This window comes from Sminthopsis crassicaudata, chromosome 2 (assembly GCF_048593235.1).
Source record: "Sminthopsis crassicaudata isolate SCR6 chromosome 2, ASM4859323v1, whole genome shotgun sequence".
NCBI lineage: Eukaryota > Metazoa > Chordata > Mammalia > Dasyuromorphia > Dasyuridae > Sminthopsis > Sminthopsis crassicaudata.
This window is the reverse complement of record NC_133618.1, coordinates 88933984-88951881: the sequence shown is the minus strand read 5'-3', so window position 1 is coordinate 88951881 and position 17898 is coordinate 88933984. Positions and strand designations below refer to the sequence as shown.

Sequence of the window (17898 nt, the reverse complement as noted above, 5' to 3'; positions counted from 1 at the left end):
TTCTTGGCACTATTGAAGAGGCCTTTTCTCAATGTTTAATGCCCACCTCCATCAAAGTATTTTGATTTTATAATACATATATATATATATATTGTACATGTTTGTGTATATATATATATTTATTTTTGCATTTGTATATAATATAGTATTGCATATTTGTATTTACTTTGTGTTCTATCCCTGTATTTACTGGAACTCCATGAGGAAATCAACTTTCTTTTTATAGTTCTTTAAATGCTTGGCATACAGTAGGTCCCTAATAAATGCTTGTTGATTGATAGATGACATGGTTGAAGTAAGCTGAATTTCATAATCTCTTCCAATCTATTCCCCTTGATATTCAGCATGGTACAGGATGGAGTGGACTGAATTTTAAGCCAGAAGATCTGGATTCAAACCCTGGTTCTGCCACTTGCTAACTGTATAACCTTGGGGGGGGTCACTTTATTTCTCTAGACTTCAATTTCTTCATCTGTTAAATGCAAAGATTGGATTATATGGTTTTTAAGGCCCATTCCTACTTTAACCCTGCTCATCTATAACTCCCTCAGCTTGATTAATAGAACCTTAATCAGCTGTTAATAGGTAATAAAGTATAACCCCTCTCAAAATAAACACATACATTTAAATTGGAGACAATACACTAAAGGAGACTAGTAGTGTTATTGGTAGAATTCTAGGTACCTGGGGAGTGTAGCGGGCAGCTGGATGACACAGTAGATAGAGCACTTTGCCTGCAGTCAGGAGGACACAAGTTTAAATGTGGCCATAGACACTCACTCACTGCATGACTGTTGCCAAGCCACTTCACCTTGTTTACCTCAGTTTCTTCATCTGTAAAATGAGCCAGAAAAAGAAATGACAAATTACTCCAGTATCTTTGCCATGAAAACCCCAAATGGGGCCATAAAGAGTAGGACATTACTGAAAATAACTGAATTAATAATAGACGGAACAATAAGGGAATTAGATTTGGAACTAGGGCTCCTTCAAACATTTGGGATAGGACATTTGACAAAGACTCAGGTATCACTTTCTATATGATATCATTCCTGATCCTTCCAACTCATAGTGTCTTCTCCCTCCCCACATTACCCCCCTCAATTCCAGATACTTTACATTCCCCTTGTTCAACAAATGGTTGAAAGTAGGTAGTTGTCTTTATGAGGTGCTTTCCAAAGCCTCAGAAACCCCCTCCTCTCTGACTCACTCACCTGACTCACAAACATCTGAAACTGTGGAACTCTACCCTGGTCCTTTTGCCATTTGTTAAAATATAAATCCTCCTGGAAGAGATGATACATCCAGCTTTTTAGTATTTATCAGATGATTTCTGAAGGTTGGTTTCAGACTTTGTCATCATCATCATCATCATCATCATCATCATCATCATCATCATCATCATCATCATCATTCCATCATCATATTAGGTCACATTTTGGAAAACCTTTAAAGTTTACAGAACATTTTTGCTCACAACAATCCTGTGATGTACGTGCTACAGCTATTCTCAATCTCAGCTTGGACTATTATCTCTATCTTCTCCCCACTAAACCCTTGGACTCCCATCTTTGGCTCCTATAGCAGAACTTCTGCCTCATATTTCCAGAAATCTTAGTTCTACTTATTTCTCCCATTACAATGTAAATCTCTTAAGGACAGGGACTGCCTGCTTGATTTATCTCCTAGTACTATGTACTGATATGTATAAATTATTATATGATTATAAATACATAATAAGCATTAATAAAGTCTCTGTCTACCTACCCCCCCACAACTCTAACTATTTTATAGAAGAAAGAACAAGTTCATCTATATTAGGTGATTTGCCATAGACATTTCATTATAGGGAATCAGAACACACATAAAGAGCTATTCATTTTCATTAGCCACAGAAAAGCTATAAAAGATTTTATAAGATCTCAAGCAAGCTTCCTGAGTGGGAGACAATATAGAAAGACAGTTAAGACACCCCTAAATCAGAGATGTGCTAAGAAAGTCACTCTTGATTACTGAGAAAGTGAAATTGGAGGGTTTTTTAAAACAGATTTTTAGTATGATCATATTCACATGATAGGGATTTGGATAATAATAGTGGCTAGCATTTGTAAAGAGCTAGAATGTTATTTGATCTTCATAACAATCCCATGGGTTACATGTCATCATTATATCCATTATACAAAATTTGAGACACATTAAATAATTTTCCCAAGGTCACATCGTTAGTAAATTTTTGAAGTAAGATTTGCACTCAAGTCTTCTTGACTCTAAGTCTAAAGTTCTACGAACCACTGAGAAAAAAAAATTCCTGATAATCCCCAAATGCACTTCAAATCTTAAAGCCCCTTCTTGACACACCTAAACATAGGTTGAAATATGACAATAATGACCATCACATCTATTTTCTCAACTATGTAAAATTTGTATGAGTTATCTGTACTACACTATGGAGGATATCTATGATGGAGATATTAGAAAGGAACAGTAGGCTTTTGTAAGCAATATTCTTTAACAAATAGAAGAAGACATCATGATATAATTGCTACAATGCTACTATTGGAGCCAGGAAGATCTGAGTTCAAATTTTGTTTCAAACATGAGTTGTATATCCCTGGGTAAGTCACTTATAACCTCTACCTCAGTTTCGTTATCAAGGAAATAATATATGCAAAATATTTTGCAAATCTTAAAGTACTATGTAAATATTAGTTATCATTATCAGATTTTTATCTTGACAAATGATTAAAAGATATAGAGAATAATTATAAAAAATTGATGGCAAAATACCTTAAAGACTCTCCTTTAACATATGCTATTCATTCAAAAAAATGGAGTCAAATTTATAAAAAATAAGAGCCATTCCCCAATTAATAAATGATCAAAAGGTATGAAGTATTCCCAAAGGGCTATAAAATTATGCATATCCTTTGACTTAATAAGATGTACAACTAGGCATTAATCCCAAAGAGATAAAAGAGAAGGAAAAAGCCTTATATGTACAAAAATATTTTTAGCAGCTCTTTTCTCAGGTCAAAGAACTGGAAATTGATGGGATATCCATCAATTGGGAAATGGCTGAATTAATTGTGGCATGGGATTATGACAGAATATTATTGTTCTATTAAGAAATGATGAGCAGGATGCTCTCAGAAAAACTTAAAAGTCCTCCATGAGCTCAAGCAAAATGAAATGCTCTGTGTACAAAGTAATAAAAATGTTGTGAGATGATCAGTTGTGAATGACTTTTCTATTTTCACCAATCCAATGATCCAAGACTACTCTGAAGGACTTATGATGAAAAATGCTATCCATATCCAGAGAAAAAACTGATTGTGTCTAAATACAGCCTGAAGCATACTTTAAAAAACCTTTCTTTCCCCTTGGGGACTTTTTGTTAGGGAGGGAGATCTATGTTTTCTTTTGCAACATAACTTTTATGGAAATATTTTGCATAATTTCACATATGCTTTCTCAATTAGGGGGTGGGAAGGAAGAGAATCTGGAACTCAAAGTTTTTTTTTTCAGAGATGCTATAATTATTTTTTTATTTAATTATAATTTTTTTTGACAGTATATATGCATGAGTAATTTTTTAATAACATTATCCCTTGTATTCATTTTTCCAAATTATCCCCTCCCTCCCTCTACTCCCTCCCCTAGATGACAGGCAATCCCATACATTTTACATATTTTACAATATAACCAGATACAAAATATGTGTGCAAATACCATTTTCTTGTTGCACATTAAGTATTAGATTCTGAAGGTGTAAGTAAGCTGGGTAGATAGACAGTAGTGCTAACAATTTACATTCACTTCCCAGTGTTCCTTCTCTGGTTGTAGTTGTTTCTGTCCATCATTGATCAACTGGAAGTGAGTTGGATCTTCTTTATGTTGAAGATATCCATTTCCATCAGAATATATCTTCATACAACATTGAAGTGTACAGTGATCTTCTGGTTCTATTCATTTCACTCAGCATCAGTTGATATAAGTCTTTCCAAGCCTCTCTGTATTCCTCCTGCTGGTCATTTCTTATGCAATAATATTCCATAACCTTCATATACCATAATTTACCCAACCATTCTCCAATTGATGGGCATCCATTCAACTTCCAGTTTCTAGCTACAACAAAAAGAGCTGCCACAAACATTTTGGCACATACAGGTCCCTTTCCCCTCCTCAGTATTTCTTTGGGATATAAGCCCTAGCAGCAATGCTGGATCAAAGGGTATGCACAGTTTGATAATTTTGGGGCATAATTCCAGATTGCTCTCCAGAATGGCTGGATTCTTTCACAACTCCACCAATAATGTATCAGTGTCCCAGTTTTCCCACATCCCCTCCAACATTCATCATTATTTGTTCCTGTCATCTTAGCCAATCTGACAGGTGTGTAGTGGTATCTCAGAGTTGTCTTAATTTGCATTTCTCTGATCAGTAATGATTTGGAACACTCTTTCATATGAGTGGATATAATTTCAATTTCATCATCTGAGAATTGTCTGTTCATATCCTTTGACCATTTATCAATTGGAGAATGGTTTGATTTCTTATAAATTAGGGTCAGGAACTCAAAGTTTTAAAAACAAATGTAAAAAATCATTTTACATATAACTGGGGAAATAAAAAAAATATTAGAACAAAAAAATCCATGATATTCCTTGAAAGATAAGCAGCAGAAATAGCCCTTTTATATAATCATCTGGTTAGTTCTATGAAGAGACACATGAAACAGGGAAATATGCTCACCAAAGGTATTCATGTCTGTCATGGAGGAAATCCAGACCAGGGTCTAAATTGGAAAGATTTATTAGAGATGGTGAAGACCCTCAGATGTTCCTATTTGTGGATAGTATTGTGCTGACTGCATCAAGTCTGCAATGCTGCAGAGCCCCCTAAATTCAATCCATAATCACACATAAGCACGTGGCTTAACTATCTTCAAAGGAAAAACCAATCAAGTGTATGAAGAATGTCTTTTATCCAAACCATGATACATGGTTAGATGAGCAATCTTGAAAGCTTTTATCATCAGTATATGAATGTCTTAGACTAACATTGCAAATAGAAAATGAATTGGATCCCAACTAGGACATATAGAAATAAGCAGACTGGGTTGGTCTTTGGAAAAATGACCCCCCAGCTTCTCTCTGAATAATGAATAATAGCCAGTATTTATGAAGTACTTTAATATATCCAAGGCTTTACAAATATTACATCATTTTAACCTCACGACAATTCTGGGAAATAGGTCCTATTATTATCCCATTTTATTGATGCGGGAACTGAGGAAGTTGGTGTGAATTTTTTTGAAGAAGGTGAAGAGGAAATAGAAGAGTACTACTTACATCTTCCATACAGCTCTGCAGCTTGTCAATCCAAAACTTATACTTTGCTTATTTATAACCTAGACTACTGTTTAGAAGGTATCATGATGATATGAAGACAACCTTGATAGTACAGCTACCTATCTGGTTAGTTTGCCTACACTATCAAAAGTGTGATCATATTTAAGTTTTCCATATATCTCTGTAAAATTTTTTCCATCATTTCTATGGACTTAAATGTTTTAAGAAAGACAAATAACAATCCTATCCCCCAAGTATCTGAGACTGGACTTGAATTCAGCACATCTTTTTATCCACTGTGTCACCTCGTTGTCAACTTAATTTCTAAGTACCAGAATTTTACTGGTATTATTATATGACTAGAAGTCAGGAAGCATGACACCCTCTGAAGATCTGAGATGATCATCCAAAAAGAGAAGTGCATTCTGGGCATGAGGAAGCCCAAAATTACAATTTACAAAAGAACAATGAAGGAGGGATAGTATAAAGGGTAAACAGAAATAGCTTGCAGACTAAGTTTGGGTTTCTCTTTTGTCAGGGTGAGGTGGAACTTCTGGAGTTAACAAGAGTGGTGGGCTTGTAGTTTAATATTACCTTGATCGAGTCACTTAATCCTATTTGCCTCAGTTTCCTCATCTGTAAGATAAGCTGGAAAATGAAATGGCAAACCACTCTAATATCTTTGCCAAGAAAACTTCGAATGGAGTCATGAAGAGTTGGACACAACTGGAAAGGATTCAGCTACAAAAATTGTTTCCCTGCTATATATGTATGCCATTTGCTTATTGAGTCTATGGTAAGAAAAACCGTTATATACAGACCCCAAGTTTTTGAATCTGTTTATATATATATATAGGAATTATTTCCTCTGTTGAAGTAAGGAGTGTTTGGTTCTCTTCTTTGAATCTATAGTATTCTGTCATATAGTAGGTGCTTAATTAATGCTGTGGGCAGCTAAGTGGCTCAATGGATAGAGAACTAGAAGAATTCAGGAAGACCTGAATTCAAATCACTTAACATCTGTCTGCCTCAATTTTCTGATCTGAAAAATGGGGATAAAAATAGTTTTTAACCTCCTATGTTTGTTATGAGGAAATAGTATTTGTGAAAGTGTTTTGCATGCCTTAAATAAATATTAGCCATGTTTATTGCTGTTGATTACTTCTGTGAAAAATAAACTCTAAACCAGGTTCATACAAACAGAGGTTCACTAAAATAAAGAAAATTCAAAAAAGGTGGTAAAATTCACTAGTAGATGAGAGTTTGAGCACTGAAGTCTGATGGGATAGATCCACAAATGCACACACATGCCTCTTGACAAAGAATTGCTGCCTAGAGAGGAGGTAGAGATGACGGATAGAAGTTTGCTGACTCGATTAAAACCATAGACTGCTTGGCATTTACTCAGCATTTCTGCCCATCTGGGCAATGCAAACTGCCAGTGTGAATGTGGGACTCCCCATGACACAGATTTTTTGCTTTGCTGAACAGGATTAGATGAGCTGCTGTTGATACTCACTCGTCATTAAATAACCAAGCCTTTCCAATGTCCAGTATATGCTGCTCTAGAATATGCAACCATTTTCATTATTTATAAACTTCAGGAGCAGAACCCTTACCATTTTTAAGGGACTGAAAAGAAAGTGTGATATACACATGTAATCACACACATATAAGTAGGTTTATGTCATCTGTAAATTTGATTAGGTTATTATCTATGCCTGTGTCTGGACTTCTCATCTACTAGTTAGCAGCACGGAGACAATCACAGATCCCTGGGTATTTTGCCTCTTACCATTTTGACATTGAATCAATAACTTCTTGTTGCATTTTAATCGACAGAATCCTGCCTGTCTTTCCTATTAATCTTTTGAAATCTACTTTCCCCAAATCCAGGGTGCATGTCATATTGGACCTGGATTTCCTCTTCTCTCAAATTCCAGGAATGTGTTCATTTTTTTTTTTTTTTTTTTTTGCTCAGAGTTCCCATCATTTCCATCCTAGAAACTAGTTCCTCCTTAATACCGAGAATCCAAATCCAGAAAGTTCTTTTTTGTTTGTTTTTTCATTTTTTTAAGGATAAAGTCATCACTAAGGCAATTCAAGAAATTATTTTCTGCTCTGCTTTTGGTAGAGAAACAATGCTGGCAAGAGTTTGAATAATGAATGAATGAAGCATTAGTTAAACACTTATTATGTGCAAAGTGCTATGACAAATGCCATGGATCCCAATTGAAGAGAAAGACAGTCCCTTTCCTCAAGGAGCTAATGCAAGAAAAAACACATATAGAAGGTTTCAGCTACAAATCGGAGAGAAAGGTCCCGTAGTTCTTAGGGTCCCAAAGCAGATGGCAATGCTTCTTCTTAACTCCATTTCCACTGATAACTATCATATGTTTCTCATGCTGAACTATTTGACATTGCCCAGGATTTGGGTTACAACTTTCTTTTCTGAGTCTTCAGTAGATACAATTATGGCTCCTCCAGGAACAGTTGCCAAGCTATATCTCAGCAGGTGTTGCTTCCCAGGATGATACTGGATGGGACACTAGGATAGAAGCATTGCTACTCCAAAGATTCTTGGTTTCAGGTTCTAGGCTGTCTCTGGGTTTGAGGAGAGATGATGGTGGTTGACCAGCCTGGCACATGCTTCTTTCTATTTTTTACCTTGTTGCTTAGTTGGGATAGCTTGCCTGCCCTTTGAGTGGCAGTTGGTTAGCCCTTGGCATCTCGTTCCCTTTCCACAAGAGCTGCTTCTCTGGATGATAGATGGAAGAACTGATCTGGAAGCAAGAGCAGTGGTCTGGGAGTGCTGCCATGCTCAGGGCTTTTACTTATCTGCCTGTTGGTGGCACTTGGTCAGCAGCTGTTGTTGGTAGTGATGAAAGTGGGTCTCCTCTCCAAAATGATTTCTCTCTTTGTTGATGGCTGTGTGGCTGGGATGGAAGCATGTCTGGTGGTTCAGGGAATGAGACTCCTGGGTGTAGGCTCCTGGGCTATTTCCATCAGGATTTGAGGGAAGATGATGGTCAAGAAGGTAGTGGTGGTTACTTAATCTCCCTGGCTCATGTACCTTCCACCTCGTCCTCAGGGCGTCCTGCTATTTCAACTTGTTTGCTCTATGAATGGCAGTTGGTTGGCAATTATAAGGATGGCTGATTCCTTCTCTCTAAATGTTGGCTGTGAAAGCTGGGCTCAAAGCAGTTCTCCCATCACTGATCTATCCTGCACCATACTTTTGATCTTTTCCCCAAACTCATCTTTTTACTTATTTTGTCCAAGTGATCTTTAGTCTACTGCAAGGACAAAAATCACTTTTTTTCTCCTTCCATTCAACTTAACTCAGATACTTTGCACTGTGCTTCCTTTTCTTAATTCAGATTTTTAAGACATAATTGTCTCTCCTTACATTGTATCTTTCCTCTTCTTCCCCTTCTCTCCTCCTTACCTATAGAGAGCCAGAATTCTGGAGAAGTATACTTGAAACAAGGTGTTAACTCAGAGGAATTGATGAGACAATGGTTATCTAGTTTATATATACTTAATACTTAGCACAGTGATGTAATAGTTCTCTAGTTCAGTATGACTGATTTAATCTTACAAGAAATAATGGTTCCCTAGTGATATAATGATTGGCTAATATTCAGTATGATGAATGGATTTAATCGTAATAGAGTATTTTAAGTGGTCAGAGTCAGACCTAGAAGAGGACTGGAAGACACTTGAAGATACTTTCATGGTAGCTGGCTTGTCCTTCACTTCTCCATTGAGACCAAGGCCCATCAGAAGATCTCCCAGAAAGCTAGTCCGGCCCTAGGCGAAGGAGACAGACTGTGAAGGAGATAATAAAGACTTTGGACTCTATTCCTGACTATTTTCGTGGTGATTGTTCTGCTAAAACCAAGGCTGGTCCTGAGACCTCTAGAAAGCTAACCAGAATATTATACCTACCTTGTTTATTTATTTTTTGGTGAGGCAATTGGGGTTAAGTGGGTTGCCCAGGGACACACAGGTAATACGTATTAAGTGTCTGAGGTCAAATTTGAACTCAGGCCTCCTGATTTCAGGGCTGGTATTCTTATCTACTTATCTACTATGGAACCTAGCTGTCCCTACCAAAAAAATTGTTTTAAAAATTTATTTAGCCTAACCTGTTTCTTTTGAAACAAAGGTACACACATTTAGAGCCACGGTCCAGTCATTTGTTATATAGCAAAGCTCAGTGATACTTAGAAGTAAAATTTTCTTCCTTGAGTTAGGAGCTCAAATGCTTCTGATTTGCTGCCTAAACCACTAGACTTTTGTAGACATACATCTGAAATATAGATTTTGGTACAGGCTTCTTTTTTATTTTTTTGTCTATCTTATGGGTTTCTCACATGCTATTTGTCCTTCTTTGTAGCGACTTTCTATACTAACTTAAGCTATTTAGATATTGATTATATGTACATATATATATATACACATACACACACACACACACACACACACACACATATATATATATATATATATATGCAGGTGTGTATCTCTATCTCTATCTCTATCTCTATTTCTATCTATCCCCATAGTTTAAAATCCTTTTGACTAGACTTATAAGACATCTGGCAAAAACATCCTTATTAACCATTGTTAATTTTACTTTGTCCCTGGTCAGGAATCTACTATCCCTGAAATTCTGGTCCAGAAATCCAAATCCCATTCTCTGCCACCACCTTCCCAAAAACCAGATGTTCATTTGCCAACTTTCTTATTTCTCTTCTATATCCAGGGTATGTTTTTGTTGTTGTTGTTGTTCATCCTTCATTTTCTAAGAAGACCAAGGACATCATGGAGTGATATTTTGACTTGCTAATGAGTTGGCTTTAAGTGAGGCAGTTTTATAAAGTCATCAATCTCATTTTCTCTTCCAGACTCTTCTGAAGTCTAGTGACAGGAAAAAAGTCTTCTGGAAACAGACTGAATATGCTCAAGAAAGCCATCTGCTTACTCTTTTGTGTATTTATACCTTAGAAATGGGCAAATATACAAATCAGAGTTTAAGTGATTGTTTTGTTGCTGGCCTAGTCTTAAGAAAGTGATAGAGAAAATATTAATAATTCAGATTAAGCTTGAGGGGTCCTATGAGTATTTTTCTGCTCCCCTGAAGAGCCAGTTGTTAAAAATTTGCCAGCATGCCACTGTATCCATCCCTTAATCAACAGCAAAGATACCTGAAGGATAGATAGGATATGTAACCTCATGGTGTCCACTTTCTTGTCTAGGCTTAATAATTATTTGATAATGCCTTTTAGGACATTTCTGGTTGTGTCAATCACCAGAAGTGGATAATTATCATCTATTTTGATAAGTCTCATATTTATGCCTCAGGAAGATAACAGACCTCTCCACTGTTGTTATCAGATAGACAAATAGATGCCTTAGTACTTTTACCTTCACTGAGTGACCTCCCACCTGGTAGTTTCCAGATAAGAAGATGCTTCCAAGTTGCACAAAAACTGAAGCTGGCATGAGCAGAAGCAATAGTTATTGAAGTGAATTTAGAGTCATTCTAGCCCAAACTTGCTACTATAGAAATTGAGAAAATTGTGGGCTTGTTCTAAGAGATGGTGATGGGGACTAAGCTCCAGGATAAAGCCTTTAAGATTAAAGCCTGTATACAAAGACCATGTGAGCCAAGAACTGTAATCCTGAATCATAAATTGGGTAACCTAGGAGTTAGCAATTAGAGTCCTTTTGGGAAGATGAAAGACCAATAGGCCCTGCTAATTTGACCTGATGTGCATCCTCCACAGGCATCTAGGTAATCTTAAAGTCAGCAAGACCTGAATTCAAATTCAGTCTCCGGTAATACCAGCTGTGTGACCCTGAAAAAACCACTTACCCTCTGTCTTTTTCTAATTGAAAATAGGGATATTAAAAGCATTACTTCTCAGAGTTTCAGCACAGTACCTGGCACTTTATAGGTACTTAATAAGTGTTTGTTTCCTTCCTCCAGGCCTTCCCATCTGCCCTACTATCATACTCCCTAAACTCCTAGGCATCTGATTTGATGATGTACTCTAAAGACCTCTTTTCCAAGTTCCTTCCAGAGATATCCTTAAGATTTCCTGGCCTTTCCATCCACCCTTCAGGTGAAACTTCATATGTACACATACATATATGAATACACATACATATGTAAAATCTCCCCTAACTAGATAATAGGGAGTATCTAGTTTTTTCAATTTGTCTTTCTAGCACTTTGAACAGGGCTTGACACAGTTGGTGCTTATCAAGTGCTTTTTCATTCATTGCCTATCTTTATTTAGGAAGATCCAGTATGGCAGCTCTCTCTACCAACATAAATCATAAGTCTTCCCATGCTATAGGACATGGTTTTTTGAGTTGCTTCAAAAAAAAAAGAAAAGAAAAGAAAAGAAAAAAGACCATTGCCCAGCTGTTAACCTGGTGATGAACAAATTTCACCCTATTTAAGCTGATTTTTGGATGACAGTCACATGGTTTGTTGCTAGGAGTGTAACTGAAGACTTTGCAGCTTGACGAGACCTGATAGAGCTTGTTCTCTCTAGGTATCACTTTGGAAAACCTAGGGTCACTATCACAGTGGAAAGAGCAAACTCCAACAGGACTTACAACATAACAGAGTGGGGAAAAGTACCTATTCTGGAGTTAGAGACAACTGGATTTGCCCTCTGGCTCTGTGATTTACAATTTATGTCACCATGAAGCAGTTAACTTCATTTTTAAAGAATCCTTTTCCTTATTTAAAAAAGATGAGTATGACTAGATAGTCTAAAAAATCCTTTCAGCTTTAATATTCTATTTTGCTAATTATTCAGTCATTTTCAGTTATGTCCGACTCTTCATGATCCCATTGGGAGTTTTCTTGGCAAAAATACTGGAGTTGGCCATTTCCTTCTCCAGCTCATTTTACAGATGAGGAAAATGAGGCAACAGAGTTAAAGACTTGCTCAAGTTCACCCAACTAGTGAGTATCTGAGACTGAATTTGAACTGAGGAAGATGTGTCTTTCTACAATACCTGGATGCTACTAACATTCTATAGTCCATTGATAATGACACTATAAATGTCAGTTATTGTTAAAAATATATATAAAAGTTATGTTATTGCTAGTAATAGTAGTAACAGCAGCAATTGACATTTATGTAACAATTTAAGGTTTTTGAAGGATACATTGTCTCATCTGATCCTTGCAATAACCATAAGAGGTAGATGGTATTACTACCCCCTTTTCCAGGTGAAGAAACTAAGCCTAGGAAAAGTTTGACTTGACTGAAGTAATACAATTACAAGCAGCTGAGGCTAGTTTTGAATTCAGGTCGTTCTGATTCCAGGTGATGATTAGGGAGATAAAATGACTTTCCAGTCAGTGACAAATGTGCCAGAGTCTGAATTTGAACCTGGATCTCCTGACTCCCACTCAAGTGTTCTTTCTACCAAATGACACCAGATTCTTCTCTGAGTATACATAAATATGGCAAACCAAGGGTTCCCACGGGGAACCATTAGAAATAGAGTTTCCATCCCAGGTGAGTCATAGAAATAGAAAAGTCCATTTCTTGTTTCAGCATGGGCATTTCTTCCACACCCCTCTCCTCTTTTGCCCTACAGAGGGACTTGGCACTTCTCAGAGTGAACGTGCCATTTGGAGGCTAAAGTCTTTCCTCTGAGGAGTCTGGCCCCAGCCTGGCTGCCCAGGGCCCCAAGGGCATCCAGGAAACACCTCCCCCTTTTTCATACATTTTACAATACGAGTTCCATCTACTGATAATCATAAAATCATTCACAATGGCTCAAAGGAAAAGGCAAAGCACAATAGCGGAAGTTTGGGTGGAGTTTTCTAGGAAACAAGTTTTGCTATACTCCCACCACCGCTCCCACCTCCAACAACTCTTGCCTGAAGACAAAAAAAAAAAAAAGTAATCCATTTAGCTTCAGTTACCTCCTAGTAGTGAAAAGCCTGGTAAAGAGTTCCAGCAAATGTCTTGATGCATAATCAGGCTTTGATTCTGGATAATGAGGTTTTGAAGGGCATCTCCAATTCACAAACATCTTCCCTGGTCTCTTTTAGCTTTTTCTCCTTATTATTTAATGCCCCCCCCCAATTTTCCTTTTCATGCTTTTCCCCACCTTCTACCTCTCCATTCACATGGATTTCCCCCATTCTTTGAGGTCTAACTCCCATTGCAATCCATCTGTGATTGCTGGCCCTTCCAGCCTAAGTGTTGGAACATCATGGCAGGGACAACTCTCTGGATAAGCAATTACAATATTTGAGAGTGAATCCCATCTGTTATTCACCTGCTCTTACTATTGCCAAGGAGGAAACAGCTTCAGAAGAGGGAAATGACTTGACCAAGACCACATGATTTGTCAATTGTCAGAGAAGTATAATTCAGCTGTTCTAAAGTTTTTTGTTGTTGTTCAGTTATGTTGACCCCATTTGGGGTTTTCTTGGCAAAGATATTGTAATGCTTTGCCATTTCCTTTTCCATGTCATTTTATAGAAAAAGAAACTGAAGCAATCAGGGTTAAGTGACTTGTCCAGGTTCTCATAACTACTAAGGTCACATTTGAATGCAGGAAGACAAGTCTTCTTGACTCTAGGCCTTGTTCTTTACATTCTACCATACAGGCTTCTTTATGCCTCAGTTTGCTCACTTGTAAAATGATGGTAGAACTAGAGAATCTCTGATATACCTTCCAGTTTATATATTTTGCTCTTTAATTTTTTTTGGATTATTAATATTCTTCCTTTACTTTTAAGGATTATCTTTTAAACTAACTTCAAATTTCCCCACATCTCCAGACTCCTTCCATAAATCCTTCTTTGTCTCAAATAAATAGAATTAATAAAAAGAAAAATATCTGTCTGCAAATGTTCCTGTAGGTCACAGAACAGAGAAGATGGAGGAAGCTATAGGAAAACTGGGAAAGTAGGAAAGGGACTGGTTATGAAAGCCTTTTAAAAGTCAAATGGAAGCTGTGCCTTCAGTCCTCAGCCAAGCAGCTATGGACATCTTAATGCTCTTCTCTGAACCTTTAGAGCATCTCATTGATACACACTTATTATATGTTAGATTTGTGGGTCCCCCTCCCCCAATGTTTCTTCTTTATCCCACCAGAATATTTTGGGAGAGGAGAACAGAAGATACAAATGTTGAATGTCCAAAAGATGGTGAGGAGCCCAGCTTCATGTTAAATTTCAACTCAATCAATGAGATAGGATAAAATGAATCCAAGAATCTCTGTGCTTCCATATGAATTTCTAAGGGTTGCATGTTACCTCCTAAGATGCATTTCAGTTTTAAATCCCATGATCCTCTGATATTAAAAAAAATCAACATAGTTGGCAGCTAAAAATGTACCTAAGCATTTCACAATTCTCTGCAAGTTAGTTAACTATTTCTAATAAGAAAGTATTGATTGATAATGCAGTAATTACCTCTTCTCTCAGCTGCATGTTTCAAAATAAGGAAGGAAGAAGAGAAGAAGAAACACAGATAATAGAGAAGCAGAGCTGGGAGGTATCATAGAAACTCTGTAGCCTAGTCCAACCCCTTGACTTTATAGGTAAGGATACAAAAGAGCTGATGAGGATTGAGGAAGTCATTAGTCATTTTTCAGTCATGTCCAAGTCTTTGGGACCCCATTTAGGGTTTTCTTGCCAAAGATAATGGAGTAGTTTGCCATTTTCTTCTCCAGTTCATTTTAGATGAAGAAATTGTGGCAAATAAAGTTGTGACTTGCTAGGAAGTAGCTGAGGCTGGGTTTAAACTCAGGTATCCCTGATTCCAAGTCCTATACTCTATTCACTGGCCCACCCAGTTGCCCCTTCCAAAATAAATGAAGAATTTCAGTTATATACTTAAAAATATCAGACCTGGGGGAAGCAGTTAGAAAGGCATTCCTATAACTTTTCAGATCACCTCAATTGAGTCACTCCAGCTTTGCCTAAGAATTCAGAGATTAGACCTAGAAGAAACCTCAGAAATCATTATAACAATAGCTGACCCTTGGACCTATCACTCTGTGGTTTACAAAACACTGATAAACTCACAAATTGTCTCATTTCAACCTCCTATGAGCCTGTGAGTTAGATAGTAGTAGGTGACTTTGTTTGTGAGTTCTGGGCTTGGAGTTCAAAAAAATTGAATCATTTATCCTGCCTCTTATAGTTATGAGACTCTGAGGAAGTTACAACCTTATTCAGCCTCAGTTTCTTTATTAGTAAAAGCAAAATCATCACAGCAGGGCTCTTGTAAGGAGCAAATGTGATCATAGATGAGGATTGCTTTGCCAAACAAATATTAGTCACTTTGCTAATTAGCCACTTTGACCAAGGAGCATCACTTCTCACCTGGACCCCTGCAGTAGCCATTTTCATGAGTTGTTATCTATGTCTAGAATGTTCTTTCTCTGACTTCCCTCAAGTCCTACCTAAAATTTCACTTTCTGCAAGATTTTTCCCAGCTTCCTTAATTCTATTGCTTTCCCTCTGAAATCATCATAAAAATATATGTATATATCTATATCTTTATATATACACATATGTACATGTATTTTTATATGTGGGTATCTACATGCAATATATATGCATACAATACATATATGCATATGTATGTGTGTATATATATATATATATATATATATCTCCATATATATGTAAGTATATATATACTCACACACATATTCTTTGTACAAAGTAGCAATAATATTAGCTAATATTTATATGGTGCTTTAAGATTCAAAAGTGCTTTACAAATACTATTTCATTTGATCCTTACAAAATCTTAGGAGTAGGTGCTATTATGATGCTTATTTTACAGATGAGGAAACTGAGGCAGAGTTTAAGTGGCCTCCCTAGAGCCACACAGCCAGGAAGGATCTGAAGCCAGGTTTAAACTCAGTTTTTCTCAATTCCAGTCTCAGCCCTCTATCCACTTTGTTTGCATATTGTCTTCCACCATTAGATTCTGAGCTTCTTGAGAACAGGAAATGCTTTCCTTTGTATCCTCAGAAGTTAGCTCTGTGCCTGGCACATAATAAGCTTAATAAGTGATTAATGACTTGACTTGATTTGACCAAAGGCCAAAGGCTAGAATTTGAACTCAGATTTACTCATGCCAGCCCCTTTCAACATACACACACACACACACACACACACCACACATACTTTTCCCACTAGGATCCCACTGCATCACAGATACAGATGGAAAAGATCTTAGGATTCATTTAGTCCTAATCCTTCATTTTACAGATAAGGAAACTGAGTCACAAAGCAGTTCAGTGAATTTACTCATGCAAGAAGTCAACTAGAATTCAAGTTCAGGTCTTCTGACTCCAATTCCAGCTGTCAGCCCACATCCCCACTAGATTTTTTGGCTTTACTTGGCACTCCATTCAGCAATTTCATTGTTGAGGGAATCAATTGTAAGCAGCTTAGTTAAGTCTCTGTTAAAAATTCCTATATCTGCAGTCTCTAGAACAGAGCTTCTTAACTTTTTTTTTGTGCCCTGGATCTCTTTAGCAATTTGGCAAAACCTGTGGATCTCTTCTCAGAAAAATGTCTTTAAATGCATAAAATGAAATACATAGAATTACAGAGGGATGTAAATACAATGAAACAGAGTTATCAAAAGATTTAAAAACCGAGCTTATGGACCTCAAACTAAGAAAGGGATAAATGTAAGGCAGAATGTGCTTTGGGTTTAGGACAGGGTCCTCTACAACTAGGAAGAAAACTAATAAGTTGATCACACAGCCAGCCTGATCTCACCCTTGTTCAAAATACTGACTTTTGAATGAAGAGAAAACTCCCAAAGGGAAGCAGGAAGGCTAAGGAACAATACAGCCATGCTACTATCTTCCCAAACTTTGAGAATCTTACAGCTATAGCCCAAACTATTTTTTCTCTCCTCACCAGGAATAAGCAGAAAGAGACAGGCCAGAAGCAGGAGAGGCATCTATAGCAAACAATCATAGAGTTAAAGAAAATTTGGGAAAATAGGTAAAATACTTCTCATTTTCTTCCCGAAGATATTCTTCTGTCTTCTTCAAAAGTCATTCCAGCCACCTTGGGCTTTGTCCCAGTGTCCCTAGATTCCTATTCTCTGTAGGAAAAAGGAGTTGCCCTGTGGGCAGGGTACTGGCCTGAGTCAAGATCAGTGCTTTCCATTCTTGGCTCCACCACTGACTCACTCTGATATTGAATGGTTACATTGGGCTGCAGCCCAGTGTCTAATTCTATACTCTGTACAACTCCTCTAGTGTGGTTAGAGTTCCATAAAAGGCAGAGAGTCCTGAGAATGGCATGAAACTGATCCTCCTAGCCTCAGTTTCCCAGCTTGCAAAATGAGGTTCACACTATTAGCTAAATTTCATGTGTCTTGATGTTTGGATCATGTCAGCAACCCCAAAGAACTATTTTTAAATTAATATATTTTTATTAGTATCTTTTGTTTTTATGTTGACTAGATTCACTCCATTCCTCTATCCCTTTCAGGGGAGCCATCCCTTATAG

At 37.1% G+C, this 17898-nt stretch overlaps 1 long non-coding RNA gene across 1 annotated transcript; it reads right to left on the bottom strand.

Annotated features, from left to right (window-relative positions):
- Nucleotides 1-260: 260 nt before the first annotated feature.
- Nucleotides 261-17537, bottom strand: LOC141553239 (uncharacterized). Its single transcript, XR_012485337.1, has 3 exons — nt 17395-17537; nt 1215-1447; nt 261-834 (listed from the first exon to the last, which is right to left on the bottom strand). It is a non-coding gene; the product is annotated as an uncharacterized LOC141553239 (long non-coding RNA).
- Between the last annotated feature and the right edge of the window lie 361 nt (nt 17538-17898).